The sequence below is a fragment of the Schistocerca cancellata genome, chromosome 2, assembly GCF_023864275.1.
Source record: "Schistocerca cancellata isolate TAMUIC-IGC-003103 chromosome 2, iqSchCanc2.1, whole genome shotgun sequence".
NCBI lineage: Eukaryota > Metazoa > Arthropoda > Insecta > Orthoptera > Acrididae > Schistocerca > Schistocerca cancellata.
The window spans coordinates 749,020,654-749,028,616 of NC_064627.1; the positions used below are offsets into that span (position 1 = coordinate 749,020,654).

The following is a 7,963-nucleotide window of genomic DNA, read 5'->3' on the forward strand; positions in this document are numbered from 1 at the left end:
TCACGCGTGACGGAAGGGGCGTCTCGGCACGCGGTCCTCACCGGACGATTTGCGCCAGAAACCTTTCACACGTCTGGCAGCATGGAGTGGAGCGCCATCCTGCATGAAAGTCTTACTTTTCAGCAGGTCTTTACCAGCAAGGCTAGGGATGATGCGATTCTGTAACATATCGGCGTACATTGCACTCGTCATGCTGACAGTTCGAAAAGCAGCCCCATGCATTTCCGAAGAAAAAAGGGTCCGATCACAACCGATGTACTAAATCCACACCACTTTCTCGTCATACACTGGAGTTCGCGCAACAATTCTAGGATTTTTGGTAGCCCAGATTATATAGTTGTGAATGTTGACAAATGCTCGGAATGTAAAATGGACTTCGTCGGTCCTCAACCAATCGTTATTTTCCCCCAGTTTTTTAAGTAGCCACACCGCAAACGTTCTCCGCGGCAAAAAGTCGTTGAGTAACAGTTCATAATGACGTTGGATTTAGCACGGATAGCACTGGAGGGTACGCCTTAGTGCTCTCAAAACTGTAACGCATGGAATGCCGATGCGTCTTGCGTATTCACGAGCTCTGACTTGACCACACGGAGATGAGCTCGCTTAAGTCTCCATTATTTCCTGAATTGTCGGAGCAGCAGGATCACCCGTGTCTGGTCACCAGTTATGGGCCAGATCACCTACATAACCCGCGGCTTCGAACATCGTGATCATTTTCTTCACAACGGCACTTGTCACAGGATCTTTTCCCGTTTGACTACCCATCTTGGGGCAATAGGATCATAAGGCTGCGGTTGCGGATTCTCCATTCTGATAGCAAAGCTTTACTAACAGCACCTTTCCTGTTAAAGTCAACATGCCACTATTGCTGGCACATCCGACTCCCTCACTCACTACAGTTCATCTTACACACGATTCTTATGCAGCGTCACTGACGTGTTGTTGTCCGGCGCTCTCTCTCTTGGCCGGTTTTTCGGTTTCAATAAAAGCATGTGTGTAAAGTTTTACCCCTCTATCTACGATATTCGGTGAATTGGTGCATTTTCAAAAAATAACGGACTTTTGGATCACTCTGTACATGAAACCATTCTAAATAGGGCGTGTGAAAATAGCAATTTTTTGCTTCAAATGATCGTTCCTGTCATATCCCTAGATACTGACCATTTCTCCTGGGACACCTTGTGTATACAGATCGTTTTCGAGAACCGTCAGTTTCAACGCCCCAGAGTACTGCTAATAGCACGAAATGCTGGTTCTTATTTATAGAGAAACAAACAGCGATATGGAAATACACTGAAGCACGAAAGAGACTGGTATAGGCATGTGTATTCCAATACAGAGATACATAAACAGGCAGAACACGGCACTGCGGTCGGCAACGCCCACAGAAGACAACAAGTGTATGGCCCAGTTGTTAGATCGGTTACTGCTGCTACAATGGCAGGTCATCGAGATTTAAGTGAATTTGGTCGTGGTGTTATAGTCGGCGCACGAGCGATGGGACACAGCATCTCCGAGATAGCGATGAAGTGGAGATTTTCCTGTACGACCATTTGACGAGAGTATCGTGAATATCAGGAATCCGGTAAAATATCAAATCTCTGACATCGCTGCGGCCGGAAAGAGATCCTGCACGAACGGAATCAACGACGACCGAAGAGATTCGCTCAACTTGACAGAGGTGGAAACCTTCCGCAAATTTCTGCAGATTTCAGTGCTGGGTCATCAGGTTTCAGCGTGCGAACCATTCAACGAAACATCGTCGATATGGGCTTTCGGAGCCGAAAGTCCACTCGTGTACCATTGATGACTGCACGACACAAAGCTTTACGCCTCGCCTGGGCCCATCATACCAACATTGGATTGTTGGTGACTGGAAACATGTTGCCTGGTCGGACGAGTCTCGTTTCGTATTGTATCGAGCGGATGGACATGTATGGGTATGGAGACAACTGCGTGAATCCATGGACCCCGCTTGTAAGCAGGGGACTGTTCAAGCTGGTAAAGGCTCTGTAATGGTGTGGGACGAGTGCAGTGGGAGTGATATGGGACCCCTGATAGGTCTAGACACGACTGTGACAGGTGAAACGCACGTAAGCATCCTGTCTGGTCACCTGCATACATTAGTGTCCATTGTACATTTAGACGGATATGGGCAATTCCAGCAGGTCAATGCGACACTTCACACGTCTAGAATTGCTACAGAGCTGCTCCAGAAACACTCTTCTGAGTTTAAACACTTCCGCTGGCCAGGAAACTTCCCAGACATGACTATTATTGAGCCTATGTGGGATGGGCAACGGCCTTGCCGCAGTGGCTACACCGGTTCCCGTCAGATCACCGAAGTTAAGCACTATTGGGCGTGGCCGGCACTTGGGTGGGTGACCATCCGGGCCGCCACGCGCTGTTGCCATTTTTCGGGGTGCACTCAGCCTCGTGATGCTAATTGAGGAGCTACTCAACCGAATAGTAGCGGCTCCGGTCAAAGAAAACGGCCGGGAGAGCGGTGTGCACACGCCCCTCCTATCAGCATCCTCAGCTGAGGTTGACACGGCGGTCGGATGGTCGCGATGGGCCACTTGTGACCTAACGACGGAGTGTGCATATCTGGGATACCTTGCAGCGTGATGTTCAGAAGACCATCCTCTCGTACTCCTATGGATTTATGGACAGCCCTGCAGGATTCATGGTGTCAATTGCCTCCAGCACTACTTCAGACATTAGTCGAGTCCATGCCACGTCGTTCTGCGACAGTTCTACGTGTTCGCGGGGCCGGGGGGGGGGGGGGGGGGGCGGTACGATATTAGGCAAGTCTACCAGTTTCTTTGGCTCTTCAGTGTATATTGTGATATGTTCCGATAGTGGACACAGCCAGGAGCTGCTGCGACGCCTGCAGCTGGACTGAGTGTGTGCGGCGTGTGTTGGCAGGCGAGCAGCGCGCCGTGTCGGGGGCGTGCTACGGCGGCAGCGAGGTGCTGCTCGTGGTGGCCGCCACCTGCGCCGTCAACCTCACCTTCATGCTCGCCGTGCTCGCCATCGTCCTCGCCTGCAACAGGCACTCCAAGCCGGACCCCGACTGGAACGCCGCCAGGTGAGACCCGCTCTACAGCCCCCACTGTGACTACAGATTAAAACGTACATTGCCTGATCAACCGCATCCGGATACCTGTTACTAGAGATTAATGTGGTGTCCTCCCTTCACCTTTACCATGGTTTGAACTTTGCTCGAAACACCTCATTGAAATCGGATGATCGCGGTAGACCTTCGACTTCAATTAAACCCACTAGCAATAACAATACGTATTGAGATCTGGGGACTTGGGAAGTGTGTGAATGTCAGTAGGGCAATGACTGTCCTTTCTACCCGTTCTACCTAAAGAGCTGACACCAGAGGAGGACGCTGGGGTCTGGAGCGAAGTCGACTTTCTAACTCATTCCATAGGTCTTCTGTTGAATTCAGGTCGAAAATCTCGGCGGATCAGTTCATTTCGAGAATGTTGCTGTTCACAGACCACTGTCTTACAGATGCTGCTTTATAACAGCGTGTATTGTCACACTAATACAATCATCATCTCCAAATTTTTCCTGCACTGTGCACAGTAGACAAGATACCTGCACAACTGAAACATATTTCTTTTTCTCCCTAAAAACTACGCGCCGATGATACTGGACCTTCACTCTGGTGGACGGAGGTTCAAATACCTGTACAGGCATCCATTTTTAGCCTCTGTTGTTTCTCTTAACCACTAACGACAAATACTTGTATAGTTCCTGTGCACATAATGCGGTCAACTTGCTCACTCACTTTTTACCCAAATTTTTATCGAGCTTGTGCTGTGTCTCTAATTCTCAGTGCATCATCACATAACCCTCGCCCCTACTCCTCCCCCCCCCCCTTAATTCCCACAACGTGATGTTGTTGGTTTTTACCCCACAGTATTTCTTTCCAGACAGTAAGTAATATGGGTATCAAGTTCAGTTGAAATCAATTCACAGGCTTAGGAGGAGGTGTTGAACATATGCATAAGTGACATAAATTGCGCAGATGTGAATCTGATTCTGTGCTGCTTTACATCACACGACTCCTGAGAGGCTGTTAAATTTATCAACCGTATGGGCTGATTTAAGGTCACGAAACACGCTCACAAAATTATTGTCTCACTTTAGTGGTCATTCTTGCGATCTTGTTGAAAAACTGAACGGCACAAATAAGAGACAAACTGCACTTCATACTTTGTAGCGCATTCCACGTCAACTAATTACGGGAAATAAATACCAACAGGTCGTTTTCGAACCTTTTTACTTCACCTCTTCTCATCTAGACCCCTGTTCCTGGCGGTATTGGGGAATCTTACTTCCACAGTATTTTTGTAGAAATAATGTCATGTGCCTAACAAAAAGGTTGAATTTGCTCTAGGTGTTCGAGAGCTATGCTTCAGTGTCACCCCTTTCTTATCCCCACCCCTATGGAATGTAGGTCGTTCTTCCTTCACAGTGCACCTTTGCAGACTGCAAGTGATGTATGTATCAAATTTGGTTGAAATCGATCCAGTAGTTTAGGAGGAGAAATGGATTATACATGCGTACTTACATACATTTTCGTGAAATAGAGAGAGTTTTCATTTGTGTATTTATTTTATCTGGCGGCATTAAGACTTTCAGTTTTATATTCAAACAGACATCTTTACGAAGTTAACATTATACCATGTGTAGTATGTGAGCAGTAAATGATGTTCATATCCAAATGAATATATAACATTTCTGAGATACCGGTCTAATTAACACAGCTAAGTAAATTGCTATGTTTCTCGAATGTGAGTAATGACAAATAACAGAAATGTAAGGCAGCGATGCAGAAGGAATGAAATCTGGGGAGGAAGATGACTGGAATGGAGGATAGTGAGGAATCGCGAGACGAGGATAGCAGACGAAATAGACAAAATAACAGAAATAGATATAAATAGGAAAGAATGGATAGTCTTCGCCTAAAGAGATTTAGAAAACCTACGGGAAACGTAAATCTGGACGGCCACAAATGGATTTGAACGCCGCTCCACCCGAATGAGAGAGCAGACTGTTAGTATGAGTTCAGTATGGGTTTGTAATGCTCTCTTCGGGCAACACGGGAAAGTGCGATATTTAGCAGCTTTTCACTAGATCTAGAGGTAATCTAAGAAAAGTAAAAGACTTCACTGGTCAATACATCACCGACAAACAATTAAATGAATGGATTTTTGCCGAATGGCAACTTAATTGGGACACAGAAAGTACGCCACGGCGGGTGCGTGGATTTTTCCCGAGCGTTCGTGAAAGATTTCAACCTTCCATAGGAATATTCATATTATGTGTATTAATGTAGAATTAAAAAAGTTAGGCGTGCAACTGGGGTTTGTTAGGTACCTGAACATATATTAGTTAAATGTGATCAATACATTGACGGCGTGTGCATAAGATCATGTAGTGTTTGTGGCATAGCCAGTAATGAAGAAATTTGGCGGTTACTTGCTATTATAGCGAATAATATATCCAAAGGTAAACTAGATGAATGTCAAAATATATGATGTTCCGAGCAAGGAAATGAAGTCAGTAGCAGTCAAAGCAGTTAATTAGTAATTATAGTCCAGGAAGTTTTAACTTCCGCACATTGAGAAACGTCACTAGGAGTTATGACAAGATCAAGATCAAGACGTGGCATTTCTAACAATGCGAGTAGTCAAGATTCTACGGAACGTCAGGGCAAAAGACAATTTCCGTGAGTCTAACTGAGGGACCAAGGTCAGGCATCTGTTGCCTAGTTCTCCCGTGACGTTGGAGGAGAAATGAAGTGATTCCTGTTGAATGCTGTGGGGACGCGGCGTTGGATGCTACCACAGCGCCGCTCTGAGGGCGTAGAGGCGACAGTGTTGTGCCAGGAAAGCTTTCCTGATGAGCCGCTCAGAGCGAGGAAAAAAATTGTCAGAAGGTCTTCCAGAGGACTCAATAATGTGCAGTGGACAGGGTAAACCATTAGTAATCTGATTAAAATAATATAGTATATGGTTATAGTGTGTAGTTGTACTTAGTTCTTCTTGAACCGCTGAATATAGATTCTGAGTACATGACCACCTGTCGTTGCAGGAATACTAGTTCACAATTCCTATATAAAATGGCGCATCTACTAAACGTGATATAATACTGATATTTAGTTTTAAGGGATTAGGAAGTGTGTGCTTAGGATGAATTATTTTAGCTGTAGAAATTTTATTCAACGTCGAATAACGATTGTATGAAGACATGCTTGAATATCTCTACAATTAAATTTTGTGCTGTACGACCTGCAATACGTAACGAGACTACACCTTTAGTTTGTTAGCAGCAATAAGTAAGTAACATATGACTATTGTCAAAGACAGCGATTAAGAGCTGAATGCTGAAACTCGGAGATAGAGAGGTCATGAACGAACTTTTAAATCAGGCGGCAATAACAAAGAAAAGAAGTGGTACGTCTTATATTCTGTACTGCATAATCTAAAATTTACCTACATTTTTCTGTTGCGAGATGTCATTTCTATAGCAGGCCGTAGTTTTTGATGTGGGTGTTTTACACGTACATTCTATCTAAAACTCTTTGTAAATGTTCATGAAAAAGTAAACATCAGTATAACGTCATAGGACCAACCACAATCAAACGTCCTAAGTACCTTTCGATAGTATTTTCTACACAGCTGCAACTCTGCGAGACAGCTTAAGCGAAAAAACATTATTTTCTAACTCTTTAAAGCAATTGTTTGGTTTGCAAGCAAACAGGTAACTCGCGTACTTGCTACTTAGAACAAAGAACACTGAGCTAAACAGTCAGTTCTACCGAATACGTACTTTATGTAAATCATTGAAACATCGTTGTTTTGTTAGGCCAAAATCCATTTAGGCGTTCCAAAACATTTCATTCAGATTGACACCGGCTTTGAAATCCTACGCACTTACAACGTTGTTTTGCTCCCGGGAAGTTACCGATTGGCCACTCGGTTATTCATATAGATATTGATTTAAGCAGTAATTTCGTATGTCCCATTGGGACACGCGCTCTTCCCCTGTTGCCAAAAGGACGTTGACTGTTGCTACAAATACGGTGCTATAAGCATATTGACAAGCAGAGAGATAACGCCTTGTCTATACGATAATGACTCGCAGGATACCATCAGATATCTCGCCAATAAACCACCTCATATTACTGTCTGGTTTGCACGATTCGAGAGTGATGGCTCTTGAGGGTGATCATTGTCAAGCATTGGTCGTAATGTTGATTTGGGGCCGTTATCGTAATGTGGTTGCGAGGAGGGCTACTCTGTCGCCTAGTAGATGTGTAACAGCAGCGGTCCAGTGTACCACATAGATAATGACTAGTAGTTTCCTTAAATATAAATACATCGCACTGCACTTGGCCGACAGTAGCAGTGTGCGACTTCGACATCATAGCACTGCATAAAATCGTGTCACAAAGTAGATGCGCAAGTCAACAGAAACTGAAATAGTTCCGTAACTCGAGGTAATCTGATTGGCAGCTGCTGTTCAAGCACTGCACTGCATAAGAGGTGAAGAAGACATCCGCTATGCGCGGGATTCCCCACATTTTAGTATTTTCTACTGGGAGCGTGGAGCGTGGAGCGTGGAGGAATTTTGAGGTCTCCTCTTGTCTTTGAGTTATACTTAAAAGTAGAGGTATTAGCAGAAAACAGTGGAAAATACAGCGTCACATACAAAAATCAACAGTGTCTAACGAACAGATTCCCTTAAGCAACCTCATGATAAACTTGTACTTGGCAAAAGATTCCTGCGGAGCGCAACTTAGTGAGTGGTTAGGAAAAGCTAACGGTCTGAGAACTGATGCGTGGAAAGTTAGAATGAACAAAGTCTCCAACCATAAAATTCTGTGAAGAAATTGATTTAACATCTGAATTTTGATTTACGAAGGCCCAGTGAAATT

General features: G+C 44.7%; 1 pseudogene; it reads left to right on the forward strand.

Moving 5' to 3' along the window:
• Positions 1-2,295: 2,295 nt before the first annotated feature.
• Positions 2,296-2,413, forward strand: LOC126164181 (5S ribosomal RNA; annotated as a pseudogene).
• Positions 2,414-7,963: the final 5,550 nt, after the last annotated feature.